At 42.3% G+C, this 16,501-nt stretch overlaps 1 long non-coding RNA gene across 2 annotated transcripts; it reads right to left on the minus strand.

Moving 5' to 3' along the window:
- Window positions 1-234: 234 nt before the first annotated feature.
- LOC118012095 lies at window positions 235-11,375 on the minus strand. Of its 2 annotated transcripts, XR_004679607.1 has the most exons (4): window positions 11,184-11,375; window positions 9,030-9,177; window positions 7,366-7,513; window positions 235-1,242 (listed from the first exon to the last, which is right to left on the minus strand). It is a non-coding gene; the product is annotated as an uncharacterized LOC118012095 (long non-coding RNA). The 2 variants fall into 2 exon arrangements; XR_004679606.1 differs by lacking the exon at window positions 235-1,242 and having other exon boundaries at window positions 7,345-7,513; window positions 11,184-11,349.
- Between the last annotated feature and the right edge of the window lie 5,126 nt (window positions 11,376-16,501).

Genomic DNA, 16,501 nt, shown 5'->3' on the forward strand with positions numbered 1-16,501 from the left:
AGGAATTCGATTTTGAACAGTCTCTGCCCTGAAGGAGTTTACTGTGGGGGAAATGGGTAAGTAAACGGTAAGATGTGGATTCTACAGTGAGAGGGAAAGAAGACCAAAGACAGAACAAAGGAGGTAACTGGAATATTAGGGAATCAAGTGTAGGCACATGCTAAGGAGTATATGTATGATCATGTAAGTTAATTGGAAGCCAATGAAGACTTAAGAAGGGAGGGACATGATCATATTTTCCTTTAAAAAATAGCACAGCTTGTATGAAGAATGGATAGTAGTAGAGGAGGGGGTGGTGGGCACAATCCAGGAAGCAAGGCCAGTTATCAGGGTATTGTGATACTTCAGGTGGGAAATGATGAAGATCTGAACTGGGACAGTTGCACTGGGGATGGAAGGAGCAGGGTGGATCCCCGAGAAGAGAAGAGAATGGATGGGGATCGGTGGGTCCTTGGGGGATGTGGGAAAAGCAACACGTCAAAGAAGTTTCCCACATTTCCAGTTCTCACCTGAAGAAAACCAGGTCCTCATCCCAGCAGTAGCCATGTACTATGGGGAAAGAAACTGAGGCCTTGAGAGGCACTTTGATCAGGCACACACAGTACCTCAATGGCCATTTTGGAAGCCAGGAATCCTTGTAGCTGAGCTGGGGCTCTTTCTGTGGGACCTGCACATTTGCAGGTTTGGATGGATGAAGAAAGCATCATGTGGAACAAGTGACGCCATTGGATTGGATGACCTTAACTGGTCCCTCCAGCACTCACAAACATCCTGGAAGGTGATCAGATGAATGTTCATGGCTGCAAAGTCCCACCTCAAAGTCTATCAGATCAGTATTTGGCCAAGAACCAGTTAATGTTCTAAAATATTTAGTAAATGAACAGATGCTGACCAATACATGCCTAGGCTGATGGTTTACTTTGTAACAGCATCAGGATCAGAATTGTTGACCTGGAAAATGACTCCGGCTTTGCAAAACACTGAAGGCAGCAGGATCCAGGGACAGAGAAGACAGGAGTCCCACACTTCAAAATTCTCTCAATTACAAGTACTACTTCCTAAGTAGAATTTTTAACTGAAAATACTTCATAACTAATCTTCACAATTAGAATCACAGCTCCCTTGTATTTTTCCTGGATACAGATAGTCCTCCTAAAGGCACTCCCAACAAGTGATTTTCCATCCTCCATTTGAATATTTCTGTCATAAAAATTTCTTCCACATTAAGCATCTTGTCTGTTCCTGTTGAGAAGGAGGTAAGATATGAAACGAATATAAAAAATATTAAGAAAGACTAGTGTTTATGTAAATATTGAAAGATTGTATATTCTATTACCTCTCTACTATTAGAAATTTTATTTCATAGGCCCTATTCTTTTTTTTAAGATTTTATTTATTTATTTGAGAGAGAGAGAATGAGAAAGAGAGCACATGAGAGGGGAAAGGGTCAGAGGGAGAAGCAGACTCCCTGCTGAGCAGGGAGCCCGATGCAGGACTCGATCCAGGGACTCCAGGATCATGACCTGAGCCGAAGGCAGTCACTTAACCAACTGAGCCACCCAGGCGTCATAGGCCCTATTCTTAACGTTAGGGAGAGTGCAGCATCCAAACTGCTAATTCCTCTGGAACAAAAAAGTTGAACAACTCTGGATGGTATCTCAGACTCAAAGAGGTGACCTTTGCAGACAGCATAGCATTGTTTGTAACTTTTAATTTTGATATTATTTCAGACTTATAGAAAAATTATAAAAATTGTATGAGGAAGTCCCATAATGTTTTGCCAATTTCCAATTTTTTACTTTTGCACCCTTTTTTGTTCTGTCTCTCTCTTGACTTTCTCCCTCCCTACACACACACACACACACACACTTTCCTGAACCATTTCAGAGGAATTTGAAGACATTGTGCCCCTTCACCCTTAAATAATCCAGTGTGTATTTCCTAAGAACGAGGACATCCTCTTATATAACCATAATACGATTGTCAAAGTCAGGAAATTTAACATTGATATAATACGATACGGTCCCTATTCAAATTTCAGCAACTGCTCCCGTAATCTTTACAGGTTTCCTTCTGAGGTCCGATCTAGGATCATATATCGCATTCAGTTGATCATAGCTCTTAAGCCTCCTTTTGCCTGAAACAGTTTCTAAGCATTTCTTTGTCTCTCTAGACCTTGACATTTTTGAAGAGTACAAGCTAGTTATCTTGTAGAATGTCCCTCAGTTTGGGTTTATCTGATGTTCCCTTGTAATTAGATTCAAGTTACGCATTTTGGGCAGAAATACCATTGAAGTGATAGAGGGGCAGAGGGAGAGAGAGAGAGAGAATCTTAAGCAGGCTCCACACCCAGCATGGAGCCTGTCGTGGGGCTCGATCTGATGACCTGCGATCATGATCTAAGCTGAAATCAAGAGTCAGACTCTCAACCGACTGAGCCACCCAGGCACCTCACCCAGTGTTCTATTTCTTAACATGGGTGATAATTATAAGAATGCCTTGTAATAATTTATTAAACTGTTTTTTGTGGTCTACTGTATCAACTCTATTTCACAATAAAAAGGTTAACAAATATATTAGGAAACCTGCTCTGAATCCCATGGACTAATGACACAGGGCCACACTCTCCGGAGACAAATCAAGAACTTTCTCTCCAATGTCAGCTGACCCTGCTGTTCAGGCCTTCTGTTTTGCCTTTGAAAGAGTGACACATTCCAGTCACATTGTCTCTAGCCTTTTCAAACACAAGCTGCGAAGTGTTTCTCTGAGAAGATGCTCTACCCCTGTAATTTCAACTGGACTGCACACCAAGAATTATGAATAGAGATGCTTGAGCGTCCTTAGGTGGCTTTTTGGACTTCCCTTCTCTCACCTTGATGAATCCATGACACTTTCTTGTTAGGAGTACTTGGGTGTAAAGCTCTCATTTGACTTCTGCCTAAGAATTACTCTCTTCCTGGTTGGCTTTGCCTTGCTTTGCCTGGTGTACTCTTTATATGTTCAGAGATGAAGCTCCAAGACATTTTCTAACTGAATCACATTTTCCTCTTTTAAAATCACTAGCTCAAGTTTCTCCTTTTCTTCCTACTTCAAGAGATATTCAGGCATTTCTTACAGGGTTTTACTGTGAATTTCCCAAGTAAACTTTGAAATGTTTAAATTATATGATAGAAACTAAAAATTTAACTCTGACTCTGAATTTTGATTCTAATACTCTAAAGCTACTTTAATCTGTTTCACTTAAATATTCCATGTTTTCTGGTTGGAGTTACTCCATTTGCTAAAATTACTCAGTGGCTTTATTTTTTATTTTATTTTTTTTTAAGATTTTATTTATTTATTTGACAGAGAGAGATATAGCGAGAGCAGGAACACAAGCAGGGGGAGTGGGAGAGGGAGAAGCAGGCCTCCTGCCGAGCAAGGAGCCCGACGTGGGACTCGATCCCAGGACGCTGGGATCGTGACCTGAGCCGAAGGCAGACGCTTAATGACTGAGCCACCCAGGCGCCCAGTGGCTTTATTTTTTAAATCATGTTCCTATTTTTATTATTTGAGCCAGCCTACTCATTGCTGCAAATTAATTAGCACACCCTCGTACTATTCTATAAAGACCTACAACTTGGATCTCAGCCAAAGTTTTTAATCTGGTTTTGGCATCTGGATCAAATTCTTTATATGAGGGATCCTTTTGCTTGTTTGTTTCTTTTATCTTTGAACACAATTCACCCAACAAATAGATTTGAGTACATCCTCTAATCCTGACACTCTCTTGGGACACCAGTGTCTCATAAGACCCACAGCCTCTAGATGGGGGTACTTTTCTTCAGGTCAGGCTATACCAGGGATTCACACTGTACTAATTCTAAGAGCCAACCAGCTTGGGTTTTGAGTCACTGACTTTTAACAGTGTTTTAGTGAGATTCTTTACTATTATAACGGGAAGACTTTTTAGACTTTATTTGGAGTTAACTTGGGTCTCGCTTTCCATGAATATATTCTCCAAATTTCCTGAAGCTACAGCAGGGTAAACAACACCTTTATCGGGACTCTGATGGCTGGAATCCTTACCCTCTAGCACAGTTGCTAACTCCCCTGGTTCGGTGCTATCTGTCCTACTTGCTCAGTCAATTGCTGGAAAAGTATCAGGCCTGATGTAACCACTTCATAAACTCCCAGCCGAGGGGTGGCTCAGTGTGTTAAGCGTCTGCCTTCGGCTCAGGTCATGATCCCAGGGTCCCAGCATCGAGCCCCGCGTCGGGCTCCCTGCTTAGCAAGGGGTCTGCTTCTCCCTCTCCCTCTGCTGCTCCCCCTGCTTGTGCTCTCTCTCTTTCTCTGTCAAATAAATAAATAAAATCTTAAAAAAATAAATAAATAAACTTCCCAGCTGAGCACAGGAGGAGATTTGAGACACATAAAGGATGGAATTTTCCTACTCACACATTTACTCCTAGTCCAATTCTCCAACTTGGGGGAGTGGTTTGAGCTCTTATCTTTCTCAAAGTCTCCAGCTATGGACTCACTCGTGATTTTGTATACAGACATGGTATTTGAATCTTATTACTTGCATTGTACCTGAGACATTAACCCATTTTAGTGCTTCCATCAGAAACAAAGATGTGCATGGGATATCCTCTCAGAGACAAGAATTAATGAGCCTTTCCACTTGAAATAGTTGCAGACGGTTATTTTAATTATATAATGTGTCAGTCACCTTTAAGGTATAGCAGGCCACTAACTATTTTGCCTAAAAATAGCATAGTAAGGATCAAGTCATTGGGTTATCTTTTACGTAGCTAATACCATGTTTTTTTCTGATATAAACTTCATATGGTTCAAAGCCACAGCTTAAAAATATATAGTCAGGGCACCTGGGTGGCAGCTCAGTTGGTTGAGCTTCCAACTCCTGATTTCAGCTCAGGTCATGATCTCAGGGTCCTGAGATTGAGCCCCAGTGGTGGGCTCCACTCACTGGGGAGTGTGCCTCTCCCTTTGCCCCTCCCCCTGCTTGTACACATGCACCCTCTCTCAAATAAACCTTTTTTTAAAAAATTAAAAATATAAAGCCACTACAATAACTGTGAGGTAATCTGACCTTGCAGTAGATGTCACCACAGCCCATTAAGAAGAATCTATTAAAAGAAAATGCTCAACATCACTAGCCATCAAGAAATACAAATCAAAACAACAATGAGATAGCACTTACGCCAGTTAGATTGGCAAAAATTAACAAAACAGGAAACAACAAATGTTGGCGAGGATGTGGAGAAAGGGGAACCCTCTTACACTGCTGGTGGGAATGCAAGCTGGTGCAGCCAGTCTGGAAAACAGTATGGAGTTTCCTCAAGGTGTTAAGAATGAAGAGGGGGAAATCAGAGGGGGAGATGAACCAGGAGAGACGATGGACTCTGAGAAACAAACTGAGGGTTCTAGAGGGGAGGGGGGTGGGGGAATGGGTTAGCCTGGTGATGGGTATTAAAGAGGGCACATTCTGCATGGAGCACGGGGTGTTATACGCAAATAATGAATCATGGAACACTACATCAAAAACTAATGATGTAATGTATGGTGATTAACATAACATAATAAATAAATAAAAAATAAAAAAATAATAAAGCTACCCTACAACTGAGCAATTGCACTACTAGGTATTTACCCCAAAGATACAGATGTAGTGAAAAGAAGGGGCACATGCACCCCAATGTTCATACCAGCAATGTCCACAATAGCCAAACTGTGGAAGGAGCCGAGATGTCCTTCAACAGATGAATGGATAAAGAAGCTGTGGTACATATATAAAATGGAATATTACTCAGCCATCAGAAAGGATGTATACCCACCATTTGCATTGACACGGATGGAACTGGAGGGGATTATGCTAAGTGAAATAAGTCAAACAGAGAAAGAATTATCATATGGTTTCACTCATATGTGGAACATAGGCAATTGCATGGAGGACTACAGGGGAAGGGAGGGAAATCTGAAGGGGGAGAAATCAGAAAGGGAGACGAACCATGAGAGACTATGGACCCTGGGAAATGAACTGAGGGTCTCAGAAGGGGGGGGTATGGGGTAGCTGGGTGATGGGCATTAAGGAGGGCCCATGTTGTGATGAGAACTGGGTGTTATATGCAACTAATGAATCATTGAACACTACATCAAAAACGAATGTTGTACTATACAGTGGCTAACTGAACATAATTTTTAAAAAAGTCAATGACAAGGAGAAAATCTTGAAAGTAGCAAGAGAGAGGCTAATTATCATGTATAGGGATCCTCAATAAAGTTAATAGCTAATTTCTCATCAGGAACCATGGAGTCCAGAAAGCAATGGAAAGATACATTGAAAGTGCTGAGGGAAAAAGAAAACCCAGCCCAGACACACTTGAAAATAGTTGAATCTATATGTAGGAATGGCCTTCAATTGGAATGATTGCTGAGGGTAGTTAGATTACCGTTGAACTCCCCTTTTTACTACCAGAATCTGTTCAGCCTAAAAACCTGTCAATGGATATATCCCAAGGAAACACCTAGCATCTTATTGGCATACCAACATTTAAAAAATAATCTAGCGCTGTGAATTGTGTAAGACTGTTGAATCGCAGAACTGTACCTCTGAAACAAATAATACATTATATGTTAAAAAAAAAAAAAGAAGATAGTAGGAAGGGAAAAATGAAGCGGGGGGAATCGGAGGGGGGGGAGACGAACCATGATAGACTATGGACTCTGAGAAACAAACTGAGGGTTCTAGAGGGGAGGGGGGTGGGGGGATGGGTTAGCCTGGTGATGGGTATTAAAGAGGGCACATATTGAATGGAGCACTGGGTGTTATACACAAACAATGAATCATGGAACACTACATCAAAAACTAATGATGTAATGTATGGTGATTAACATAGCATAATAAAATAAAAAAAAAAATAACCTAGTGTATGGGGTGCTTGGATAGTTCAGATGGTTGAGTGTCTGCCTTCGGTGCGGGTCATGATCTCCAGGTCCTGGGATCGAGCCCCATGTCAGGCTCCCAGCTCAGCGGGGAGTCTTCTTCTCCCTCTCCCTCTGCCTCTCCCCCTGCTTGTGCTCTCTCTGTCTCTCTCTCTCAAATAAATAAATAAAATCTTTTAAAAAAAAATCTAGTGTATAGAAAGTTTGGATTTCTACCAACCCCTAAAAAGTCTTTTTAGTTGTTCTTAACAGCTAATAACTCTAATTTATTACACACGCTTACGTCTACCAGTTTCTTGCGCTCTCTCTTAAATAAGTAAGAAAATAAAATCTTAAAAAAAAATATGAGTTTTTCTGAGTCTAGATGAGTGAATCACTTAAGGGACCACCGTCAAAAAAGAGAAGTGTCAAGAAGATTACTGGTTCCAAGCCGAAGATGAGTTCAGTTGTAGATAATTAATTTGAGATAGGCAAAACACCCAACTAGGGAATTTCAAGCAGCATCAGAGGATGAAGGATTGAAGTCAGGGCCAGAGATGTAGACAATAGTTGAAATCTTGTAGATTCGCTGCAGGAGAAAAGGGCAAAATGAGAACAATAGATGGTCACTGATGGGCCACATTTAGGAAGCCAGAAGAAGAATCAGTGAAGGACAAAGAAGGAACAATCTGGAAGACAGAGGAGGTCAGTGTCAAAGATAGGGGAAAAGCTAATTCCTCTGGAAAGGGGTAGGCACATAGGTAGATGTTAGAGACCAAGGTGAACATAAACTAAAAAAAAAAAAATCACTGGCAACTCTTGATAATCATACTCTAAAAGGCATACTAGGATTTTTAAATTCATGTTTTACTCATTTGTATGAAGCTTACAACATTCTCATCTCCTGAACTGACATTTTCTGCCATCTCTGATTAGGAATCACGTTGAACAAAGGCCATAGAACCATTATTGGCGTGCGAACAAAGTAAAGGACATCACCTGAACAACTGAATAAAGCTCTAAGAAAACTTCAGCTCCTATGGAAACTCTAAACCTATGCATTCATTCAACAAACATGATTTGAGGGTCCACTGTGTGCCAGGCACTGGCCTAGGCACTGGACACACTGTGGTGAGTGAGACTTGGACCTGGCCCCTTGAAGCTTAATATTACACCATTTTCACACTACTCAAAGAGAGGGGAGCTGGCAAGATTATATAAAATTTTAGATCGGCACTAAGGGCCCATATGTATAAAATATACAGGCAACTTTTGTAACACAAATATAAATAATTTATTTCAATAATTACATCAATTGCTCATGGAGGATCCAGTTTTGTGGTTTACTCAAATACAAAGTGAGTAGGCACTTTTGAACTTTTAGTCTCAATTGGCATGATTATGTCTTAAGCATATGTGTTAACCTTATGGAAAATAAATCAGTTACTATTTTGAGGGTGGGGTAGGGTGGACCAGGAAAGAAATACAAAGAAAGGAGAAGCGTGAGTCCCTGAAGAGTTCTGAGAAGGGAAGAGAGTGATAAACCACCAGCATATGTGAGTGGTTGGGATGCATAAATGGAAATACCGTGTGGAAACTGGAGTTATAGAAAAGAGTGTGTAGACAGAGTTCTGTGCAAAGTAATTGTTCAGAGCATTTATACTGACAGTCTGTAGCACGAGGAAGTAAGTTGTTTCTGGTCACGTGGTGTTCCATAAATAAGGTTAATTTTGTCCCAGCTTTAAGTTGCAAGCTTGCAATTAGACCATGTTTCAAAAGTTTGCATAAATCAATTGTCTGGCACTAGAGCACAATTTATTGCAGAAGCAACGGAGTAAGTCTTCAGTTTGTAGCTGGGGCAAAGTTTGAGGGAACTCACATTTGTGTGTGTCATCTCTTACATGCATCTTCAATTTGTTCCCACCACCATCTATCACTGCATTTTACTCAAGAGGACACTGAAGCCCAGAGAATAAAAGTAACTTGTCCAGGGTCAGCTTGCAAGCAGCAGAATAGAAGGCAAACTACCATTTGCTCAGTGCATCTAGCTAGATAAAAATGTTTCTTAAAAAATATGAACCAAAGGCCACCCATATGAGACTCACCAGGATGGGCAGAACACTCAGTTGGAGAATTCAATCGGAAACCCCAGTAGATATTCAAATGCAGGTTCCTGGGCTCTCCCTACTGAATCAGACACTGAAGGCAGGGCTCCAGGAATCTCTGGGTTCGCAAGCTTCTCTGGTGATTGTTCTAAATGGGGAAATTTGAGAACTATGAAAAGGGTTTAGGAAAAAAACACGAGGTAGAGTAAATTTACACAAGGTTTTTGTTGGCTAATTGCATCCATTTTAAAAAGAGGATGATGATGATGATTAATTGCAAGTAATTCCTAATAGATACAATTTAAGGTGTGTTATTGACTTTATTCCCTCTGCTGCATCGGTAGTATATGTGTGGGGGAGACTTTCTCTGAGGTCCGCTTTCCAGCCTGTTTTCAACTTCCTTCCTTTCTTCCTTTCTTCCACTTCCGGACCCAGAGACTCTATCAAACAGCTCAACTGGGTTTGGTGTCACTGCCAATCCTCTAAGAACTCCCAGTGATGGGGTAGGAAGAGTGGCAGGGCCAGCTGTGGGTCGTTTGTAAGTCAGGAGTTCTGGATTCCCTGGCTGTTGGGATATTTGTCCTCGTTTTCAGGCAACTCTATGATATTCTCCCCAGAATCTCCTGGATACAATGCACATTGGCACTTAAAGCCACTTTGGATGTGAAAACCTGAATGATAATGGCCGGTAATCAAAGATACCTCAGGAAATATGCTATCACCACCGTGACAGCTACAGTGGGGAGACGTGGTAAACCCAGGTTATATTTGAATGTTGTTTTGTGATAAACAGATAAATAGAGTTCACACTGATGCAAAAACTGTTCCATCATCTGTGTAAGTGTGTGTGTGTGTGTGTGTGTGTGTGTCCAGACCTCTGCTTTCCCCAGTATCTCCTGCCACAACACCCCCTCACCTCCCCTCAGTCCCACACATCAATTTTCTCTCTCATTTCTGCCTAGGGATTAAGTATTACTGACAGGGTTGGCGGGAATGAGTTAGCCACAGTGAATCCAGATGCCAAGGCAACCTCTAAAAACCCATACAGGTCAGGGGCAAGAACTGGAGCCTAAGGGTTAATGATTTGGCATTTTCCCAAGTCGGAAGTTCTAAGTGCTTTTCCAAATGCTGCCGAGGGCTTCTATTGCAGCAGCGGGTCCCTGCCCTGCCAGGGCTGAGGTCAGCACCTTGGGTGAAATGGCCCCTCCTTGGTTTCTGACAGACATTAGCCCTTGGAGAGAATTCAGGTTCCCTGGGGGTGGTCTCAGGATCCCAGGCCCCTCGTAATCAATTCTGCCTCCCCTTCTGTGGTTTCTCCTCTCCAAGGTTGTCTGCTGGCCTGACCCATCGGGACGTTGGCAGGAACTGCGGAGTCAGGAAATAAGGGTTGGGTGGGAATTGTAGTTCTTTTAAAAATAAGTGGTACACACTGAAAGAGGGGCCTTAAAGATAATTTGATTCAGTATACTCTGTGCTCAAATTGGAAAAAAAAGAGATGTAGGGCTTTTCTTAATGCTGTTTATTACCAAATAAGTGTTGTTCAAGCAACAGACATTTTCCATAAAAGAACATTCCTTGATAAGCACCCACAAACACGTTTAGCTCTAAAGGTTTGTACCCATAGAGAAGAAAAAAAGCTACTCCCTCTGGGGTTGAGGGGGAGAGGGTAACCTAATAAAACCATCATTTATATTTAGAATGTACATTTATCCCACAGGCCAACCAGAGGATAGAGGTCATCTAAGGATGTGCTCAAGATAGAAGCCACTCTATTGCCAAGTTCCCGTGGTTCACTCCCAATCTCTGGGGATAAGAGAGGACGAGTGATTTAGTGTCATTCTGGAACTGACCCAGAGCTAAATGCGCTATTCCATATCTTGCTTGTCCTTTTGTTATAATTTGGATCCACAGTAATAATACCTGTAGCTAATATTTACCAGTCTCATAGAAACACTGCCCTAGATCCTTTACTTGATTACTTGTTTTGTTTGCAGTAGCCCTGGGAGGCAGGTACCACCATTTTTTCATTTCGTAGATAAACTGAGGCACAGAGCTGCCTGGATCACACTGATGGTACTCTGTTCATCTTTTGTTGCAGAGCGGATTATCTTAAAACGTAATGGCTTAAAACCCTATTAATCACTTTATTCTTACCTCTCATGGTTCCAGAGGTCGACTGCACTCAGCGAGGCGGTTCTCACTTCGGGATTCTCGCTCGGGGTCTCCCGTGCAGTTGCAGTCAGATAGTGGCTGTGGCTGGAGTCGTCTCGTGTCCTGTCATGTTTCCTCATTCGTGTGTCTGCTGGCTAGGATCCAAGATGGGGCTGTCATCAAGAACCCCACACATGACCTCTCCACGTGGCTTGGACTTCCCCCATTGCATCCCAGCTGGGCTCTAAAAGCAAGCATCTGTAGAGGACAGGTAAAAGCTGTATTGCCTTTAAACTGGTTTTTTTTTTTTCCAGTTAATTATAGACTTAATAGGAAATTGAAATACAGTTATAGAGTTCCATGAACCCTTCATTCAGCTTCCCCTAATAGTGTGGTCTTCTATAACTGTAGACCAGTATTATAACCAGGAAATTGACATTTGCCCAATGCTACAAAACTAGGTGGTGAATTTATTCTGTTTTACCAGTTTTTACAGGCACTCATTTGTGTGTTTTTGCGTGTGCGTGTCTATGTTCTGTGCAATTTGATTCCCTGTTAAGATATATATAGTCATCACAATCAACATAAAAAACGGTTCCCCAAAAGGACTCCTTCATGCTATCCCTTTAGAGTTTCTCCCACCTCTCCCCAGCCCCGTAGTTGTCCCCTAGCAACCACTGAACAGTTCTCCATCTCCATAGTTTTATCATTTTAAGAAAGTTACATAAATGAAATTATATAGTTGTAAACTCTTGAGATTGGCTTCTTCACTACACCTCAAGCCCTTTAGATCCATCCAACTGTGCGTGCATCAATAGTTGATTCCTTTTATTGCTGAGTAATAGTCCATGTGTGCCTTTAAGACCTGGTCTTGGAAGTCACACAATTTCACTTCTATAATAATTACAGTCCTGTCCAGATTCAAGGGGAGAAATGCACCCCCTCCCCACCTTGATGAGAGTAGCATTGACATCCCTTTCTAAGAAAGACCATGAGGGACAGGAGAGCTGTTGTTGCCACCTGGGAAAATACAGCCCTCGACAGATGGTTAAGCAGCAAAGGTAGAATTCAAACCCAGATAGTTTGATTCTAGAGCCCCTATTTTTAGGGTGACAACCTGTGTGTTCTTGCCACAACAATGGGAATGAAATTATTGCAAAGTTAACTGAAGAATAGGGTTATAAATATTTCTTAAATACACAACATTAATTTTATTTAATTTAAAGAACTTGGAGATAAATAGGAGAGGGTTGGCAAAATCAGAATCCTACGTGTTTACTGAGGAAAAGTGTTGGGAAATGTTTAGTTAAGCAGCCTGGATGTAAAAAGACAGATCTTATCGTTCCTTTTTCAGTCTATGGAACTTCTGACCTCTTACCTCTCTGTTTACTAGAAATACTCCATGAGTGTTTACTACTCAGGAAGATCTCCATACCCACTGAAGTTGGAACCACACTTTTATTCTACAGATTTCCTAAAGGGTTCTATCTTTGCTACATGGATTATCCAGGATGCTTCACTAATAGGAAAAAAATTCTGGAACCACAGCCTTGCTACTACCCCAAATAAGTCGATCCTCCATCCACCATGGGGCCTCTCTAGCCCATAGGCACCTTCCATAGTGAATTGGAAAAAGACACCCTTTCCACTGGGCAGATACATCTCATGACTTAACCTCTGTTGCTCCAAAATAATAGAAAACATGTGTTGGTCTCTGCCCCCAGTTCTTGGCACAGAGCTCTTAAAACTTCGTAATTTCCATTTGCAACGACGTGGATGGAACTGGAGGGTATTATGTTGAGTGAAATAAGTCAAACAGAGAAAGACATGTATCATATGATCTCACTGATATGAGGAATTCTTAATCGCAGGAAACAAACTGAGGGTTGCTGGAGTGGGGGGTGGGGTGGGAGGGATGGGGTGACTGGGTGATAGACACTGGGGAGGGTATGTGCTCTGGTAAGCGCTGTGAATTGTGCAAGACTGTTGAATCTCAGATCTGTACCTCTGAAACAAATAATGCAATATATGTTAAGAAAAAAAAAAAAGAAGAAGACGAAGAAGGTAGCGGGAGGGGAAGAATGAAGCGGGGGAAATCAGAGGGGTGGACGAACCATGAGAGACAATGGACTCTGAAAAACAAACAGGGTTCTAGAGGGAAGGGGGGTGGGAGGATGGGTTAGCCTGGTGGTGGGTATTGAGGAGGGCACATTCTGCATGGAGCACAGGGTGTTATGCACAAACAATGAATCATGGAACACTTCATCTAAAACTAATGATGTAATGTATGGGATTAACATAAAAAAAAAAATAAGAACCACAAAAAAAAAAAACCCAAAAAACAAAACAAAAAAAAACTTCGTAATTTCATAAATGAAAAGAACACTAGGAGCATCTTTTGTTCTAATTCTGGTCTTTGATCCTGAATCCTGACATGGAGCTCTGAAATTCCCTGGGATTTCTAGGATGGTAAGAGTGCCTTTTGTTCTAACCAGGCAACTTTGCTTGGGCTCCTGTATGGCACTGGTGCCCAGAAAGACCAAGCCAGGATCAGCCATGATCAGCAGCTTGGAACCGTCAGCTCCATCCCCCATTTTCTGGAGAGCGGCGGCAAATTGAGTCAAGGGTCGATCCGGCTTACCTGATGAAGCCTCCATAAAAATCCCCAAAGTATAGCATTTTGGAGCTTCTGAATTAATGAACAGCTAGAGATTTGGGGAGAGTGGTGGTCTCAGAGAAGTCATGGAAGCTCCCCGGCCCTCCCCACATAACCTACCCTAGGCATCTCTTGCAGCTGTCTGTTCCTGAGTTATAGCTAGTAAACTAGCAAATTAATTGAACTCAAGGAGGGGCTCATGGATTTACAGCCAGTTGGTCAGAAGCACGGGTAGCAACTTGTGACTGGCATCTGAAGTGGGAGCAGTCTTGTGAGACTGAGCCTTTAGCCTATGAGACCGAACACTGTTTCTAGGTAGGTAGTATCGGACTTAGGTTAAATTTGTGGGACACTTGGTCAGTGTCTGCTGAGAATTGGAGAATTGCTTAGTGGTGTGGGGGTGGGGGGAACGCCACATACTAGAGTGGCATTCACCAAAGCTCAACTCACAATCCTGGTAGCCCTGCCACTCAACATTTTTTCCATTGGTTCCATAAACACTGGAGTGCCTACCATGAGACAAGAATTTCGCCAGTTGCTAGAGGTCCAAGAGCATTCACACTGCCCATAAGGAGCTTGCAGACTGCAGGAGAAGCAAGCCAAGTAAGCGGAGAATACAACATGATATCGTAAGTATTGACAGACATGACCTGGAGGCCTCAGGGGGAAGCATAAACCTGACTAGAGGTGGGGAAATGGCTCTCAGGGAACGCTTCCCAAACAGTGAGTTCCCTGAGCTGAATTTTGAAGTTTAAGTTCTGGCAAACAGGACTTAGCCAAGGGAATGGGGGTGAAGAGAGAGAATGGGAAGCAGTGACCCTGGAAGTGGGCAGGGGTCACATAATGGGACTCAGGGCCACTGTTAGCTCTACAGAGGCTTTCGTACAATTTTAGAAAACAGCCTCCCTGCCCCCTGAAATGCCGTAGAGAAAGCACCTGTATTAATTTTCTACTGCAGCTGCAACAAATTACCACAAATTTGGTGGCTTAAAAACAAGAGAATTTATTCTCGTAGTTGGGAAAGCCAGATGTCTCAAATCCAATTGTCAGCAGGATTGGTTCCCTCTGGAGGGTCTGAGGGAGAACCCCTTCCCTGCCTCCCTCTGATCGTCTGATCTGGTGCTTGCCAGCAATCCTTGGCTTTCCATGGCTTGTAGACTCATTGCTTCAATCTCCATCCCCATCTTTCTGTGAAGAAATACTTTCCTATGTTTCCTCTTCCTCTATCCCTATCTATGTCTTTCTCTCTTCTTCTTTTTTTTTTAATATTTTATTTGTTTATTTGACAGAGTGGGGGAGCACTATCAAGGGGAGGGGCCCAGGGAGAGGAGAAAGCAGACTCTCCACTCAGCAGGGAGCCCAACTTGGGGCTTGATCCTAGGACACTGGGATCATGACCTGAGCCGAAGGCAGATGCTTAAGTGACTGAGCCACCCAGGTGCCCCATGTCTTTCTCTCTTCTTAAAAGAATACTTGTCACTGGATTGAGGGCCCACCCAGTTAACCTAGAATTATCCCATCTCGAGATCCTTTACTTAATGCCATCTGCAAAGATCCTTTTGCCAAACAAGGTCACACGCATGGATACCGGGAGTTAGGACTTGGACTTCTTTGGGGGGACCACAACTCAACCTACTACAACCCTCTTGGTGAATCAAGTGGGACCTAGAGCAGGGCACAATCTGTATATACATCACGGTGGGCCTGGCCCTGCTAAGTTGAGCTCTGCCTACCTACCCTCTAGAGGTAAGAGTGGACCTAGGATGAAAATGCCAGTCCCTATTATTCAGGGCTTGTGTTCATCACTCGCTGCATCTGCTTCTCACTCCAAAGACAAATAAAAAGTACTCTTAAAAACAATCTGCAGAACTTACCAAACTTTCACTCTAAGTTTGAACCCAGTCAGGAATGAGACTAAGCCTTGTTCAAAAATGCTAACAGAGGGGCACCTGGGCGGCTCAGTCAGTTAGGCATCTGACTTGGTTTCAACTCAGGTCACGATCGCAGGGTCCTGAGATCTAGCCCCACATCCATCTCCGCGCTCCGCGCAGAGTGTGTTTGAGGATTCTCTCTCTTCCTCTGCCCCTTCTCCTGCTTGTGCACTTTCTCTCGCTCTCTCTCTAAAATAAATAAATAAAATCTTATAGAAAAAGATGGTAACAGAAAAGTTGGATTTAACCAAGCAAACATTAAGTTAGAGACCGTGTAACTAGAAACTTAAGAAACGGGAACCTGAAAAGGAAAGCTAGAGAAAAACTCTTTTTCACTAAATTCTTTAAATTTTTCCTCAGATTAATGTGTACACTACTATGTTCCAGTGGTTACAATAGTGAGTTCATTCAATCTAAACCCTGTAATGGAGAGGCTTACAGTAGAGTATTTGTCATCTCTGTCATCTTTCTGAATGATCTTCTTTATAGAATTCCACTTTCAGAGACAGTACATGGCTTTAGAATTAATATCAAGTCTAGAAGAAATCGTGGAGGCATTGAACGGACTGGGGTGGTATTTGCTATTATACAGAAAGGGGGATTTAAGCACTATTCAGCACTCAAAACTTAGAGCCTGTGTCTGGAAAATTACGTAGTTCATTTACTTACCAAAGCCCATGTCAAAGAAAATTTATTCAATAAAATCTTTCATTTTATAACCAAGCAACAGACAT

Source organism: Mirounga leonina, unplaced genomic scaffold (assembly GCF_011800145.1).
Source record: "Mirounga leonina isolate KUSES-001 unplaced genomic scaffold, KU_Mleo_1.0 Mir_151, whole genome shotgun sequence".
NCBI classification, from domain to species: Eukaryota; Metazoa; Chordata; class Mammalia; order Carnivora; family Phocidae; genus Mirounga; species Mirounga leonina.